The sequence below is a fragment of the Cydia fagiglandana genome, chromosome 3, assembly GCF_963556715.1.
Source record: "Cydia fagiglandana chromosome 3, ilCydFagi1.1, whole genome shotgun sequence".
Classification (NCBI taxonomy): Eukaryota; Metazoa; Arthropoda; class Insecta; order Lepidoptera; family Tortricidae; genus Cydia; species Cydia fagiglandana.
Genome location: NC_085934.1, coordinates 14,066,837 through 14,085,299, shown reverse-complemented (window position 1 = coordinate 14,085,299; position 18,463 = coordinate 14,066,837). Strand labels below are relative to the sequence as shown.

At 38.2% G+C, this 18,463-nt stretch overlaps 1 protein-coding gene across 1 annotated transcript in view; it reads right to left on the bottom strand.

Annotated features, from left to right (window-relative positions):
* Window positions 1–10,018, bottom strand: part of LOC134680170 (cuticlin-4) — a 33,122-nt gene extending 23,104 nt beyond the window's left edge. The window contains exon 1 of the mRNA XM_063539245.1: window positions 9,968–10,018. The gene's annotated coding sequence lies outside the window, so the exon portion shown is untranslated. The remainder of the gene's footprint in view (window positions 1–9,967) is intronic.
* Window positions 10,019–18,463: the final 8,445 nt, after the last annotated feature.

Below are 18,463 nucleotides of genomic sequence, written 5' to 3'. Positions count from 1 at the left end.
TTTGTTTTGCAATGCAGTTCGTTAAGAACCGTACCGTACCGAATTTCCACCATATACGACGGACGTAAGAAGTTCCGGTCATAAACATAATTATTTGTCTGTAGACACATACTCAAAAAAAGCAGCAAAAAGAGCAATTCTACGACATTTTCTCACCACAGGCTCTCGCGCAGCGTGGGCGTTCCGGGCTTCCATTCCCAACCGGAACTTCCACAGAGAAAAACCTTCCTAGGCTCCGTAACTTTCCTCGGCAACCGATACCCGTATCGCATAACTCGGCCCTGCGACACTTATTAGACATGATAATCATTAAGCTGGGCTGTCGCGCAATTTCAATAATCATTCTTGCTTTGCAAGCTTTCTTACATTTTAAAGTTAATTAAGCAGAGCAGAGATACTTTATTACAGAAATTCCAACAGCATCAACATATTTAGATTAATTTTAAATTAACAATTTATGTTAGAAATTACCGTACCCTGTTTATTCGCGTTTTACTAGAAGAAAGTATTAAGACGATATAAAAATAAATGTGAACTCTAGCCTGTCTCCCATACAGCGCGTGGTGGTAGCTGTTAGATTTTACTCTACATTCAGGCCAGTCAAATTAAATTTTTGAAGTGAAAACTTCTTTAGCGGCGCTGTGCCCTTTTTGTGATGGGGAAAAAACGATAAACTCGAGACAGGTCACGTTACCGTAAGATTCGTAAGACGTAAGATGGACACGTGACCTGATCGAAAAACTGTTACAATGTCATTGAGTTTTCACTTCTGCCGGCACTCCCGGAGTGCAACCCGTTGTTTTTTTCCAGGAATTAATTCCCAGCAGGCTGGAAATTATTTATCGATTGATGATATTTTTTTCTATAGATACATCTTTGAGTCTCTCTTTATTAGCCTTTAATATTCTCTATCAATTGCGCAGTAGATCTTTCTTCTTGAAAAGCTCCAAAGGTTGAAAAGGAAAACGGAACCCACTTAGTAAACGGAATGAGCACATAAATATTTGTCTGTCCAGAATCCATGCGCTTGCGCCGGTGACCCAGTGCGGGAGTCGGGTCGGGCCCGCCGTGCATGGATAATGTCTTGACGTGTGAATCCGTTACCTATCCGGGCTTTCGCGAATCACTTGCCTATGCCTACACTTTTATGGATAAGTAGGTAATCTTGTACCTTTAAGCCTTTAAACGAGCAATTCTTGTATATTTATTTATATATAATTATATTTCAGAGATCTAGGAAACTCCTCTAACGATTTGAAAAAAATTGCTATATATGGGGGTTTTCGGGGGTGAAAAATCTGGGTCTTATCTCTGTAATCCAGTAAATTTGTCGAATTTTGTAACCTGGCTCTTTTGCGTCAAATCCGGTAGTTCTGATTTTTTGCAGAATTGTTTATAATGTTGGCCCAATGAATAAGTTACTACCAGGAAGTTACTACCAAAAACTAGTACTTTAGGGTTACAATCGCCCAAATCTAAAAAAAATTGCGGTTTATTCGATTTTTGACAAAGTTGCGTTCGGCGCTCGAGGTCACAAACTTGGATTATTCATTGGGCCAACATCATAAACAAGCCTGCAAAAAATCAGAACTACCGGATTTGACGCAAACGCAAAATGTATAATTTTACTGTATTACTGAGAAAACACGCATTATTGAGTGTGGCCATGTTTTCCGAGCGAAGCTCGGTCTCCCAGATATTTGACTTTAAACACGGCCTTATTGATTTTTTAATTTATTTAAAATTAGTTTTAAACTAGCTTTTACAATTGCATAATTCATTAGATTTTTATCTTTATTAATCCTTAGATTCTTAACACTGATCATTTTTAACCGACTTCCAAATCTCAAAGAAGGAGGTTCTCAATTCGGTTGTATGTTTTTTTTTATTTTTTTTATTTTTTTTATTTTTTTTTTATTTTTTTTTATGTTTGTTACTCCATAACTCCGTCATTACTGGACCGATTTTGAAAATTCTTTTTTTGATTGAATGTATATGCATACAGATTGGTCCCGTTTTTGTCAAAATCCAGTTCTGATGATGGGATCCATGAGGAATCGAGGGAACTCCTCAAATCTTAAAGGCATACACATAGTGATTTTTGGTTTTTTATCAACGAATCAAGCATATACATCCAAAAAAGTGACATTTGATGAAGTGGAACTGCTGATGATGATCAGAACGGAACTCTTCAATGACGCATAGTTCACGGTTGGCGATTTGTCCTCTTCGTTATTAGGCCAGTCATATCGAACATTAAATTCGCAAGCTAACGGCTAGTTCTGATTTTTTAATATGTTGTTAGGATCACTACCAGCATTGTAAATCCAAGTTTGCAGCTTCGAAAGACCTGTGCTAATTTTGCACCACTCAAAAAACCGCGAAATTTTCGTACTTTTTTTGGTATTCTCAATATAAGTCCTAAACTATGCATTTTTTATCAAAGAGGTCTATGAACTAACTAAAGTTAACTAAAATTGCTACAATTTGAGACTAAAATCAATTTTGTAAGTTCAATACTTACCGAGATACCGCTCTACAAAAATGGGCAATTTTATCCAGTATAGTGAAATTTTAACATTCGGGCAGTTTTCGACCCCGAAATCATAAAAAAAATACTTATTTTACGGGTAATTTAATAAAACGATGTTGTAGCAAATGTAATTACCTTTAATATTAAGCAAACAATGATATATCTTGATTGTACCGTTTACTCACTAATCTTAAAAATCCAAAAAGTGGGAAAACTGCGTTTTTCGCAAATTTGCTCTGTTTAGTTCTCTCAATGGTTTGAGGGTAATCTGAATTATAAATATTTATTAAACATATTTAAAAGTTATCAAAAATAACATTAAGTTACAGCTGTTCATTTTGAAATAATTTAGTCTGAAAAATAGGCATATCGACGTCGTCTTCAATTTCTTCTGCGATTTCAAGCATGGCGACGTTATGACAAGAGACACCGGAGCAAAGTTTGCATAACTCTGAGCATTTAAGGCCTGCTGCTTTTATGCAGATACAGCCGCCTCCGCTACAGCCTTTCTTGTACCCGCAAAATTTCAGAAGGAAGGGAGGTGCCACTACTTCACTCGTAATTTTTATTGGAATGAGCCCCTGTTTGGTCTTTTCCCATCCCCATTGAGTTGCATCGTTTTCCACCCCCAACCACTTCTGAATTTGGTGGTAAGTTCGGTAAGCATGGAATGTTGCACCATCTTCCGTTGGAGGCAAACGGGCCAAGTCAACCTTAGCGAAGGCGGCTGTTTTTATATTTTTTTTTGCAGCGTAAGCTAAGGAGCATGGAGCGTATCTTTTGTGTAGTCCCCTCCATATAAAGTTACTAGGCATTTTGCTCCGGCATCTGCGATGGCTGGGTAGGCTGCATTAGGTTGCAGGAATACTTCAGCTATGATGATAAGCTCAACGTTCTTCTTAATGGCGCTCCACAGTTTGTTCTCCACATGCCAGAAAAGGGCAGAGGTAGTATCACACCCAGTGAAGGCGGGGAGAAACAACTCGAATCCTGGGGGAACTTCCAAATCTCCGCGATTAAATGAGGTTGAGGAATATTGTATGGGGCCAGAGCCACCACTGCCACTTTTCTGGAAATAAACATTCTTTCACAACCGAACCCATCTAGAAGGACAACACATCCTGGCCAATGATTAGCACTGATTTAAAAGAGGTGCTCTTGTCAAGTGCCGCCTTGACGATGCCACAGTCAGCATCCTCGACTGCCTGCTTTGTCTCAATTCCCTGGCTTTGGAGGGCGGAGCATATCAGGGCAATCAGTCGCCGCTTGTTGCTGTCGTTAGTCAATTACTTCTCCTGGGCTATTTTTATTATGGTTGACTCTTGAAAGACGATTTCGTTACACTGCAGAGAACCATAGCGCCTTGCGCGTTCGGCAGTTTTTGTGTTATTCTCTGCTCCATCCTCAGGATATCTGTCAAAGACCAGAGCAACGTTCCGTCTGAAATGATTGTAGGTGAAGCTGACGTACCCTGCAACGATATTCCTCACGGAGTTGTTACGATGCCATATCACCTTGTGCAGTAAGAAACACCCATCTACCACAACAAACATGTCGGCTCCTACTGAGATGCTCTGAGGTAGCGGAGTGAAAGCTGAGTAGAACAATGAACCCTCTTCTGTGAACAATGCCGTGGGGGGTGGAGCTAACTAAACATAGCAAATATGCGAAAAAAGCAGTTTTCCCATTTTATGATTTGTGAGTATTAAACGGTATCTGGAACCAAAGGACTTTAAAACGCTACCCATGAGCTCCATCATCCGACACATGGATATGGTGGGAAAAGCTATTGAGTAGTTGACGGATCTTCTCTAGGGGGTAACAAGGCAAGGGCCCCCGAAAACAAGATAAGATAAACGGTATGGTGTAGAGATGTCGTTCTTTGCTTAAATTAAAGGTGATTACATTTTCTAGAACATCGTTTTATTATTTTACCCATAAAATGAATATTTTCCCTGATTTCGGGGTCGAAAATTGAACAATACTTAAAATTTCGCTATACTGAATAAAATTGCCCATTTTTGCAGAGCAGTATCTCGGTAAGTATTGAAGTTACAGATTTGATTCTGGTCTTAAATTGTAGCAATTTTAGTTAACTTTAGTTTCTTCATAGACGTTTTTGATAAAAAATGAATAGTTTAGGAGCTATATTGAGAATAGAAAAAAAAGTATGAAAATTTCGCGGTTTTTCGAGTGGTGCAAAGTTAGCACAGGTCTTTCGAAACTGCAAACTTGGATTTACAATGCTGGCAGTGATCCTAACAGCATATTAAAAAATCAGAACTAGCCGTTAGCTTGCGAATTTAGCAATTTTTTGTGTCAAATATGACCGGCCTATATGTTTGTTAAGCAAGTTAAATTTTTAAGCCACATTTTTGTCAAGCTCGAGTTCTGATGATGGGATCCATGAGGAATCAAGGGAACTCCTCAAATCTTAAAGGCATGCGTATAGAGATTTTTGTATTTACATCAGAAAATCAAGCATTTTCATTAAAAACTGTTGCATTTGATGAAGTGGAACTGCTGATGATGATCAGAACAGAACTCTTCAACGACGCATAGTTCACGGTTGGCGATTTGTCCTCGTCGTTATGTTTGTTAAGCAAGTTAAGTTTTTAAGCCACATTTTTGTCAAGCTCGAGTTCTGATGATGGGATCCATGAGGAATCAAGGGAACTCCTCAAATCTTAAAGGCATGCGTATAGAGATTTTTGTATTTACATCAGAAAATCAAGCATTTTCATTAAAAACTGTTGCATTTGATGAAGTGGAACTGCTGATGATGATCAGAACAGAACTCTTCAACGACGCATAGTTCACGTTTGGCGATTTTTCCTTTTCGTTATGTTCGTTAAGCAAGTTAAGTTTTTAAGCAACATTTTTGTCAAGCTCGAGTTCTGATGATGGGATCCATAAGGAATCGAGGGAACTCCTCAAATATTAAAGGCATACGTATAGATTTTTTTGTATTGTCATCATAAAATCAAGCATTTACATTCAAAACTGTCGCATTTGATGAAGTGGAACTGCTGATGATGACCAGAACAGAACTCTTCAATGACGCATGGTACACGTTTGGTGATTACGAATTTCGATTTTGACTTGGACTGGGACCCGGACTCGGACTCATACCCGGATCCGGTTCGGACCCGGACCTGGACTCGGATCCGGATTCGGACCCGGACTCGGAACCGGACTCGGACCCGGACTCGGATCCGGACTCGGACCCGGTCTCGGACCCGGACACGGACCCGGACTCTGACCCGGACTCGGACCCGGACCTTGACCCAGAAAACCACTATGATACCTTAACTAAATAAACAACTATGATTACCTACCATAAAATTAATGTAGGTCTAAAGTACGATGATGCCAATCTTACTAGCCCCTCCCGCTTAAACCCCCGTACACCGCACGGCATGCGCCATTAAGTGGGTTAGGTTAGGTTTGAACTGCGATCCTCACAGAACCGAACAAGGATTAGGTTAGGTTAGAACTGCGAGCCTTACAGAAACGAAATGCTACTTGAAAAGTGGGTTTGATTAGGTTCGAACTGAGGAGGGGGTTAGGTTAGGCTAGAACTACGACCCTCATGGCTCCTCTTCACGGTGGGCCAACGCCGGCCACTCCAAGGGACGCATTTATGCGTTAGAGGGAGCAAGTGATAGTGCATGGCTGCGTCCCTTGGAGTGGCCGGCGTTGGCCCATCCTGTAGAGGAGCCATTATACAGAAGCGAAATGCTAGTAAAAAAGTGGGTGGTTTTACCTCCTTTTCTACATAGTGTACCATCTACAATAATCTTTCATCGGCCCCCATGGAAGTCGGTTTTTTTTTCTTAAAAATTATCATACTTATATTTAATAAAGATTAGGTATCCAGAAAAGTTAATACATCTTGGTATTTTTAAAGCGCCTGCTTATTGATAATAAGCAGCTGACAATTCCTTTTACAATTCCGTCGGCATAACTAATTGCTCCTCCTTATCTCGTCGATCTATAACTAACAAAATCCGGGATCTATTGTTCATGACCCCCGGAATCCAAGGCTTCATGGCGGCTGCGTTCGCGGCGGAAGAGAAAGTCGGCCCACTGTCCCAAGGACGAGGGCGTCGCTCCCTCGTTGCGCAACAAACGTGAGATAATTGATGCGCCAAGCCACGTGGACTACAATGCGGATACCGATTAAGCCATCGGCGTACTAAATACGGATGCGGCGCTTTTGAGACGCAGCGCCGACGCGATCAGCTCGGATTGAACGCGATAAATATTCTCAGATTTACTGCCGGATTCGCACTTTAAGATACATTAATTAATAGATCTAGAAACGATATGGATTAGATGTGTCAGTGTCAAAAGTATTTGTTTGAAGAACCGTCACATTTGACACTGACATATCTAATCCATATAGTTACTAGATCTATTAATTGACGTATCAATGGGCCCACTGATTAACAGTCCGCCGGACGATATCAGCCGTATATTGTTCATGCTTTTCAAGACATGTGCTTCTTATAAGGAAACTTTTTGATTCAGAGAGTGGCAAAAAGTGCTGAAGTTGAAAGACTAAATCCAAATTAGACAGTTCAACCTTGGAACTAAAAACTGTGCTTTCACAAATTTTTGACAGGTTTTGATAAAAATTGGTAGATTTGAAGAGCTCGTCATTCTGGTCAGAATAAACACGAAATCCAAATATGTAGGTAGGTATGGGACAAAAAATGTTATCTGAGAAAAATGAAGAAACTACAACTAAATAAAAAAATGCCGATAAAGATTCATTACGAGTAAAGGTATGGAAATGCTTAAAGCCCTTATAGATCCATCTAAAAGTATCATCTATTTCCTACGAAACAAAGTTCTGTATAACAAGGATATTATACCGATTTATACAAAAAGGCGCTGTAGTATACGGTATACTGTATACCAGCTTTTGGTGTGCCGAAGTCTTTAAGGAAGATTCAGTCATCAAACGCCTATTCACGGCTTTCTCTCTAATTTTCCCGATTGAAACCAGAGATGCCTACACGAGTTCACGCTTTAACTGATCAATTGATCATCAAATACGATGATGAGAATCGAACATCAATTGCGTCAGAGTTGAATGATCACGAAACAAGAAGTAGTTACGCATCGTGACTGACAGCATGTTTCTTACTGTTGTTATAATATCTTGTACCCTTCTTTGTCAATACCCTATTTTTATTTATTATGGTACCAAATGGTTATCGGACTGCAATGACACATACGGGTCAAACAGATCACTGTGTTACGTTCTTTCCTGTGGACATACACAAAGTTAAGAGCTATAAAGATTAATTTTCTTATTTTACCCTTATCCACGTAAAAAGGTCCTCCTTTTATTTACAGAACTATGATAAAATCATTACTTACATGCCCACAAGCTGTTAACTATTGCCCACAGGAGGGAAAACTAGCGTGTTCGCGCGAACTGTACATTTTTCTCCCCTGTGGGTAATAGTTAACAGCTTGTGGGCATGTAAGTAATGATTTTATCATAGTTCTGTAAATAAAAGGAGGACCTTTTTACGTGGGTTAGGGTTAAATAAGAAAATTAACCTTTATAGCCCTTAACTTTGTGTATGTCCACAGGAAAGAACGTAACACAGTGATCTGTTTGACCCATACATTTGTGGCTCAAGGATGCACTTATGTGATCATTGAGCTTTTTTCAAATTTTCCGTTGTATTAAATTGTTTGGTTGAGTAAAACAAAATTCCACGCCAAATAAAAGTTCATATTTACTAGATAAAATAATGAAAAAATATTTATTAAGCATAAGCACTCGAAATTGATAACCGCACTAGTCACGCCTGCCGGCCTAGCCAAGGTTACAATCGCTATCGCTTCGACAACGAAACGCTTTGTGTCTCTCTATCACTCTTCCATATTAGTCCGACAGTGACAGTTGCGTTTCGATCGCTACGGAGCGTAAGCGATTGGCATTTTGGCTACGCGGCCTGTATCGCGGCGACCAACAACATATTATAACTAAAGTATGCTTCAGCCGGTTGACAGATTTTATCTTAATTATCTTAACTTAACGTAGGGTTCCGGAAGAGATAATTTGGGTCATTTTTTGTAGCACCAAGATTGGTAATTAGGGACAAAAAGAGATTTAATTTGGGTTAATCCAATGACTATTACTCAATGGTAAAGGTTAATTTTATAATTTCTGCCGAGCACCCTACACCTCCTAAGCTTATCCTCATCTAACCTTATCATCAGACATCGTAAATTTTATAGCATTTTTGGTGCAGCGGAGTGGTGTTAACGGAATTGGTATAGATAATTCCAACTGAAATGGTAAATTAAGGTTAATATTAACCTAATTAACGCTAATTAATCATTAGAGTTGAAATTGTTGATCCCGTTAACACCACTCCGCTGCACCGAAAATGCTATAAAATTTACGATGTCTGCTTATCATTGTGAAAATAAGAAATTAAATATATTTTAAAAAGCGAATAATTTAAAGTCTTATAATATAGATAAACACTAACTACTTATCACTAAACACAAACTACACTAAAAGGTAACGGATAAAATTTGAATAACATATGTTAATGTTACACAAAGTGTCGTAGTCGTATCAAACTCGTACAAAATGTAATGTAATGTATCATGTAGCAAAAACAAAGCGGAGGCTGGGAAGGTCATGGTCCTTCGGTACTTTCACTCGCGCTGCGCGGGCGCCGCCGCCGCGTTGCGTAACCCACAGATCGCGGAGAAAGCCGATACACATTTCGGTAAGAATAATTAACCGAGCAAACCAGGTATATCAATCTAATGGCTGCCTTCCGTTCCACACTTACACAACGTTACATGCTAAACGACAATGTTATGTAAGTAATTTCATAAAATTCTAACTTATAATATTTTCACCAATTTGCGACCGGTGTTGCTTTCTAAGTAAGGTCAGTGGCTAATTCCGTCATAGGAACTATTCCAGTGACTTGCAAAAAATGTTTACATAGTTGAGCACCTGTAATTAGTTCTATTGTGTTAATTGATTCCATTGTGTTACCTTACCACAATTAAGCCATTTCTATTTAAGTTAATGCATGAAAGTGTGTTAGCGCATACGCTTATATGTGTACGAATTAAGTACAATACAATACAATTTACATAGTTAAAATTTTCGTAATCCACGAGCGTATATTTCTTTGATTTTAATTCGTAAAAAAACAACTATTTGCATTTGATTGCTGAAACTAAAAGCAATCGTTGCTTTGCCGATGAAAATATCAATTTTGTTCGTTGTTCGAGAAAAACGCTAGTGGACGGAATAGCCACATTGGAATATGACAGAATCAGCCACATTGCCCTTATCTCAGGTTATTTATGCACCAATGAGTAGTAATTTATTACTAATAAAATAAATAAAATACTAATACATTAATAATAAGTACTTACAAAGTTGCTTATCTTAGCGGCATATATTTGTGATGTCCCGTGAGCTCTATAACCTGTAACAGAAACACAGATCTTAATTAACAGATCTTAAATAATAAATATTTTTCAATGTAGTGTTAATTAAAAAAATTCTATGTCCATGTCTATGTAATTAACCGGTCGGTACATTAATCTTGGCTCGGCCTTATATGATTTACAAATCACATACATTTAATAATAAACATAATATAAGTCATATTACTATACAAGAATTATTAAAGTGACAAAAACATCACCACAATACAATTGGTCATGGTGATGGTACTTCGCGTAACCTACTCTCCCTCTTTTCTACGGTACATGATTAAAACAAAACAACATCGTCCTCATTACAGCCTCTGCATTGTCGACACGTACTCGCCAATAGTATGACATCGATAACATATACTTACCTACAGTTTATTGGCATAGTGCCTACTCTTTATAAGCCTAAATACAATTATGTATTTGTTACCTGTATATACCTACGCGATTGGCTTCAAGTCAACCATTATATATTAGTGAAACTACATGTACCTGCCTAATTGTTTAATAGAATTATGATTTATGAGTATCTTGACGGATTAAAATGTTTAAATAGTTACTTGTTTGTATCAACAAGTAGGTAATGCATTTATTCTACCGAAGCGAAAAAGGAATGATAACAAATGCCTGGCTTTTATTTTTATTTTCCTACTTGAATTATAGCTGTTATTGTGTAAGATCTTTACAAAGTTAACCTTTCAAATTGTCAAGGTAATAAGTAGAGTCATACAAATAGCCGGATATATCCTGATTCGCGTCCCCCATGCCAACTATTGTTTCGCAAGTTGATGTGTCATAATAGATAAGTTATATTAAGTAACCGTAGTAATGCGACAGAGGTGTCGCGCAGAATAGTGAAATCGTCCTTGGAACAATGGGGCCGCAGACAATGCGTTTTCCTGATAAGCCTCCCCGCGCTGCCGCTCTGCATAATTGCGGAAACTACAAGTGAAAGTTATTTAAGATAATGAAAATTTTACTGCCAGCGACGCCTAATCTTAACATCTTTTAAGTGTGTTTAGAGAACAGAGACGTTTTAAAACGTGGCCGTTATTTTTTGTTGATGGTATAATTGTTTCTATGTTGGTGGCTTCTATACAACCTTTTGTTACACTACCCATCAGCACCACTTTGTTCTTCTAAGTACATACATTCATTTATTTACGTTCTACATGGATCTTGATTATTTGTTATTGAAATTAAACGTGCCGAATAGCATGACAGCCTATAACTATCTTATTTATATGCTCAAACACAAACATTTATCATAAGTATGGTATATTTATGACAGAGTCTAATAATGGCATGATTAAAAACCAATCATAATTATTCTTCAATTATGCATGCATTTTATTACGAGCACTGGGGCTATAACTATAACCATGAAAATGTAGGACGACCTAGTTGAACTCCAAATGTAAATCAAGTATGTATTTATACGAACCAGCGATAATTAAGTCCGGATTAGGTGGATGTAAGATTGTGAATTGCTCGAAACCTGGACGGTAGCTCGTGTACACTCGTAATGCAAGATGAAAGTGGTGAAATCTCGAGACGATCTGCGAGAAATCGTACCCATAAATAATGCACTAGTTCGGCTTAGTAAGCCCTACGTCTGTCGCGCTGACTAGTTATACCGGCGCGATACCCATTCAGGCCGATCTAGAGCCGATAAAAAGCCGAATAGCTCTGTGGAGATACGTAGCTACAAAGTTGATCACTGATATCTTAACTACTTGTCACTTCGTTATAAATTACTGAGAGATATATTGAGAACTGGTCTCGTAATACAAGCAAACGTTATCTTGATATTAAATTCATAGGCACTCATTCTCATTTACTAAATAACCATTCGTGTAAAAAAATATATACAGACATAAAGTTTTTTAGGCAAAGTAAAGACTATCACTTATGTGGAATCCCCATACTGTTTGTTGTGCCCCGAGCAAAATAAACTATGATAAACTTCCCCGTCTTACCTTCTTTTTTTTATGATAATTGAAACTTTTCACGTTTTGACGATTGAAAAACTAAGTTCTTATTACTATGCGGCTGGTGCTTACAGCTCAACATAATTACTACACTTCGTCGTTCTGCTGTGGAGTAAACTCATACACCGTGACACAAACTTCGCATCATAATTGGATCACAATAATTTGAGATACTTTCTCCTATCCGACGCTAAAATATTCATAAAATGTACACACGCATGATGTCTACAATGCATTTTAGACTAATTAATACTTTCAGTTTCTTATAACTTATTATGAGTTTGAAGATATTACTCATAATGCGATTAAGTATTTCTTTTAAGTATTACAATCTCGCGTGTATATATTTAAGAGCCTTAGTGTACACTTTTCCCTTTAGTGCAGGCCGGCCTAGTTCGCACAAGAGCCATCTTTGGAACGGAATGTGGATACATTTGTGAGTGATAGCGTCTGTCGAGCTTGACGTATGACTGGTCTTAACCACACAGAGAATAAGTTCACAAACGTTTCTCGACGTGTGTGTAGCTTTCAAGTGTCGCCAATAGACGAGTTGAGTGCAACAAAAGTGAAATCGTTAATTTTCCCCGGATGACTGCGTCGTGATTGGGAGCTGATGAGGGCGCTATCGGCAAAGCTGGGAGAGCTGTGCGGCTAAATCAACGCGGGCGCAGCATGCGGGCGCGGCTTGTTTACACGCGACAATCTCTTTATCACTCGCCAATAACGTAGTTAGAGTGATATACAGTGACACTTTCTCTTGTTATGCCAGTGAACAGGAAGTACCAAAAGTAGATTGACACATAACGACATTCTAAGGGCTTGTACTTTATACCATTATTAAAACCACATCAAACTGGGGCTTGAAACATAACAATGTGAACTATTAATGATTTCAATTTATACACTAATATTAATTCAACGTACAATTCTAATTATGTAATTATTTCACCTCATGGAAGGATCAGATATTTAGATACCGGAACTACACCCACCAAAATCAATTTATGCCGTACCTAGGTGCTTTGCTAGGTTCCACAGCTTCATAAAACAATTTTTGTTTTTCCGGGTCAGTAACAACTTTCATACAAACTTAAATTAATTTATAAGTTATAACTATTATAGTACATAATTTAGTTTAATATTTCGGTGTTAAAATTAATGGCTATGTGATAAATCGATTACAGCCAAATACACATTTTAACGGCGCCAGCGGGCATGTCGAGTTGATCAAAACAATCATCAGTGGAAAGTTGACCGTTCTTCGCACAACCGCATTCCGTCGTGTATGCTCCATAAGACCACTGATAAAATGTTACGTCAATTTCTATATTTAAGGCGACATCTACTATCTCGAATTTCAACTTGACGGATGACTACTGAAAATTTGCCATGAAGTTCAATATTTTCCTTAAATGGATTCTTCCGTTTCCAATATATGATTTCACGTAGATTTTTCTGTATATTGCAGATGATATCTAGCGAACCTCAACGCACTTGACCGTGTTTACCCACAGCAGATAATATTGCTTGACTTATTTCCCAAGCAAAAGAAAAGAAAGCTCCACTTCCGAATGGTGCCTCCGAGACAATACCGCGATGCCATCGCAGATAGTTCCGACAACACTCATTTCACACCTTATTGTCAACTCAGTAATTAAGATAAAACTTGGTCTTGCTCGTTTTGGCGAGATCAAGCGTCCGATACAACATGGCTCTACTTTTACAAGACGGAAATGTTGAAAATCATGGCAGGTAATTAAGCAAGACTGAAATCCAACATTAATTTTGTTAAAGATTGGCGAAACGATAATCTGTAACAGAAAGCAAGTTGCTTTTACATCTTGTAATTATGTAATAATAAAGAAATCATCATTTCATGATCTGGACATTATAAAAACCTTAGGATTATCCAGTTATCTAATTCTCACCGACAGAATCATGACTTATCGTGACAAGATACCATGTGTCCGTACATCTGTTAGTCGAAGTCCCGTGGTCAAGAAGTCCAAGCAGTCGCCGACAAAACTGCGCTCTTCAATAATATCTCTCAACCTAATAGGTATCTATCAACACCTTACAATCAAGTCGATCAGCATCATTACTGATATTATTATAAAGCACCTACTCCTAAATGGTGGAATGGAATCGCTCGCAGGGCTGTCGGTATAGGATTAACTTGTTTTCACTCAATGGTCGTAAATACGTCCGTCGTTCACTTAAAGCGATATTTTTCACTCCAATGTATGCGCTGGCTCAATTAAGTGCTGTTTATGTCGACAGGAGCGACGGAACCAGTGCTAACTAACCCGCTTCCTATGCCACTCTGTATACAAGATAATCTTGATATTTATTTATTCAATACGAGAGACTGATCCAGTTTCTTAAGCTAAACGAATGATACGATTTATTATTGCGACCTCCATGGTAACCATAAAGTTATACGCCGCGGGTCTTTCGTTTTATTACAAACAAAAATAAACAACAAATATTTAAATACGCAATGGAAGATCTTAATCAAGTGCCATTCAGATACAGGTATAGCATGACATGTGGTATAGTGACAACAATGGGATAATTTGCAGAGGGTGTGCGTTAATAAGGTGTTATTGAAGGAGCGCCTCTACTCGGCTGACACACTGACTCGCTTTCCTCTGCGAGGCGCGCCCATCATGCCGAGTCAGTGCCGACGGAGATGCCTCTGGCTTAAATTGTGTGGTGCTTGCCCGGAATATTATTGTTTATTGAATATAATAAGAATATTAATCTTTATTTTGGTTATATGTAAAAAATATATCTATTTGGTTATATGCAGAGGGCAGCCCTGTTGTTGGTCACTATCCTCAGTCATGAGGGAACGACGTAGGCCACTATCCGGTAACCAGCCGGATAGTAAAATAATGGCCCGTTAGGCCGGATACCGGACAGTAACCGGTGCATCTCTATTTTTTTCCTTTTCGTTTGGTGTTTATTACGATTGACATCTCGGCTAGGCCCTCAGGCAGTTCACTGATCGAACGTATTTTATTCACTATATTATTTACTACTAATAAAGCTATAAATCAAAGCCCTTCCATTCAAAGGGCTTCCTATAAAATGTTATCTCCATTATAAACAAAACACGCTTCTTGATTAAACAAAATAATAGGCGGCCAATTTGCGGTGCGAGTTTTTTAAGATTTAACTCGTCTTAGCGGAAATTATAAACTGGACATGCTCATTAATGCTTTCACCGCGGGGTTTCCGTTACATTCGAAAATATCTCGTAAACATTCAATCTACTTTACAACCGTACGTGTGATGTGTTGCTGGTGAACTGTGAAGAAATGTTTTGGTACAATGCCTAACATTAATTTTTTGTAATTCATAATAACAATCATACATAAGAAATGAACCATTAAAACTACATATATTTAGTTGAATGTTGTGTAAATATAACAATTGTATAAAGCAGCAATAAAGGCGGAGTATATTATTTATTAAATGTTTTGATTATATTTTCAGATTTACTATGGAAAACGAACTTTTTACAATTAACAAACAAATAGATTGTATTTCAAAAGTTGTGATAAGTTGTGAAACCCACTTTTAAAGATACTCTTATTAAATTAATTAAGCTTATTTAGACCTTCTTTTAAAAACACATGCTCTATAAGTATAACTACCTAAATGTAAAAGGTACTTGTTGTATAAATAGTTTCCATTACTTTGGCAAAATACAACATATTTTGATTTTGGTATAAACTTTATTGAAAGATAAAAAGTAAGATAAAAACCGACGGACCAGAAACCCCATAACATATTCAGATAACCTTTAAGGTAATTTTACGGCTTGTCAGGCCTCAGGTTTATCAGCTGCATCACGCTAAGAGAGAAAGTGACAATCAATAAGTTATAATGTATTACGTATACCAACTAAAATGAACGAGTGAGTAAAAGTGACCCTATAAAAATATTTTCGTACAAGCCGGCTTGAAGTACCCGCTATCTAAATAAAAATAAATTCGACCTCAATCCCGTTGTTTACTTTCTCGCTTAATTTAGTTAAATCAATATAGCGAATATATGTACAATATGGAATTTGCGTATAACATTACAATGATCTTCGCATAATGCAAATACCAAATATCCTGGTTTAAATTGGTGTTTGTGACTTAGAATTGTGATGTTAATATCAGTCATAAGGTCATAAAAGAAAAAAATATAATATTTAGGTGCTTATTATCGCCTACCTATGTAAGTAGCTTTAGTCTCGCGAGTTTACAATATTGTATACTTCTAGACATTATGTGATGTCAAATGCTTTTAATCAGGGCGATTTACAAGGGGGTGCCCGAGCCTCCCCACTGCCCAATGGTCCCCTACCTCCCCTACTCACGTAGTTTGATTTAACGTGTCGAGTAGCTGTCTCATAAAATTACAAATCAATGATTTGCGAATTTATTTTCGCGTCAACACGATACATTTCAGCAAATCCTCAATGAAATAATTTTCGAGATGACCTTAACTTTCTCGACAACGGCTTCTCGAATTACCATTTTGGCATTATCATAACATTGATCTTTGAGAGTTTCCGAGGTACACCCAAACTATAATGTTCACAGTGTTTATACATCCCTCGTTTCAATATGTTTTTTTAAGAGCCAACAGGAGTGGTCATTATTTCTCCATACAAACAGTACTCCTCGTTTTCCTCCGTGGTTTTTGGAGCTAGAGCAATGGTTTTTTCAACACAGATTACTATTGTCAATATCTGTGTCGGACCGTTTTGCTTTTTTTGATATTTTTGTTTTTTAAGGCGCTAGAGCCCTTCAAAAATGGCCAAAATGGCCTAATTGACTATGCCGCAATGAGAGGCGTGGCGTTCAAAACTGATATCAATTAGCCAAAAAAGCAAAACGGTCCGACACAGATAATTTCATAGTCATTTAGATTTCCAAAATTGGTTACGATTGGTTAAGTTTTGGAGGAGGAAACAGAGGAGTACGAAACTTCGATTTTTGAGATTTTTACGCAGGATTTTTCGCCTTGTCCTTATCGCACTACTTTTAGGTGCCGCTTCCGTTAGCGAGACAGGTATATTTATCTAAAATATTTAAAATGCAGCTCCTGTTTCGTCTTAAAGTCGTTAGTAAAGGTGAAGTTCGGATGGCTACTGAGGTTACATTACCGTCAATTTCCTTGAAAAAAAAAGTGATGGATTAAACGTTCTAATCGTGGCAGTACCTATAGATATAAAGGCAGCAAATATATTGACACTTGACAACCTGCCGTATTCGAACTTCAAGATATTTAGAACGACAAGAGACGACACGTACTAGATCCATTCTAGATACGTTATAGTTTAGATATCAACTAGTTTTCTTTTGCAGCGCAATTCGGGCATAATCTATTAGAAGTGAATTGGATCTCTAAGTCAGATCCTGTGGAAATCGTTCAAGAGTATCTCCAGAATCGCGCAAATGTCAAATTTGACAGGTTAGATCTTAAATATATCGTTATCGTATCTTGGTGATGTCTCAAAGATATCTAATAGATGTCTATTTCAAAATCCAAATCGGGCCCAGTGACAGCGCCTGCATCAAGGCCGCGGCTGAAATTGTTGCAACGGTAATGCAGCTCCAGTTGTCATCCGAACGGCACGTTTAGGTCTGTGGGACTAGGTACCCACAAAAATGTTTTTTTTTTCAAGTTAGTACTCTAAAAAAATCACTTTTTGAACTGGCTAATTTAAAAAGTCAGTATTACTTTTATAACTAAGATCTGAGTTAGTTCTAGATATCACAAGGTACACCTTATAAAACAAAGTCGCTGTCGCCTCTATCTGTATGTTCTCGAAAAAACTAAACTAACTCAAAAACTACTGAACGGATTTTCATGCGATTTTCACGTATCCATAGAGTGATATATAATGTATAATATTTGCGTGTTGTTTCATCCGATAAAATATATGTACTGGTTCAAGTACAGTCCTGATGGGTCCAAAACAGACAGCGGATCAGGCTCTGGAACCTTTTCAGAAGACCTGAACATGTCAATCACCACTCCGCTAGGAGCCCACAACTCGGTATTCCAGGCTGAGTGCATGGGCATCATTAACGCGGCGGCTGCCATCACTGCAAGGAAGGTAGTAGGATCCTCCATCCGCATACTCTCCGACAGCAGAGCAGTCTTAATGGCCCTAAAAAGCCATATAGTCACATCCAAACTTATACACGAATGCCACGAACGACTAATGGAGGTATGTCAGAACAATAAGATCACCTTACAATGGATCAAAGGACACAGTGGATCCCGAGGTAACGACGCCGCGGACGAGCTCGCCAGACAAGGATCGGGTGCGGGGGCGATTGGCCCGGAACCGATCCTCCCGATACCGTTTAGTAATGTACGCTCAATGCTGCTGGCACGTACAGGGAGACTACACACAGAACACTGGCTAAAC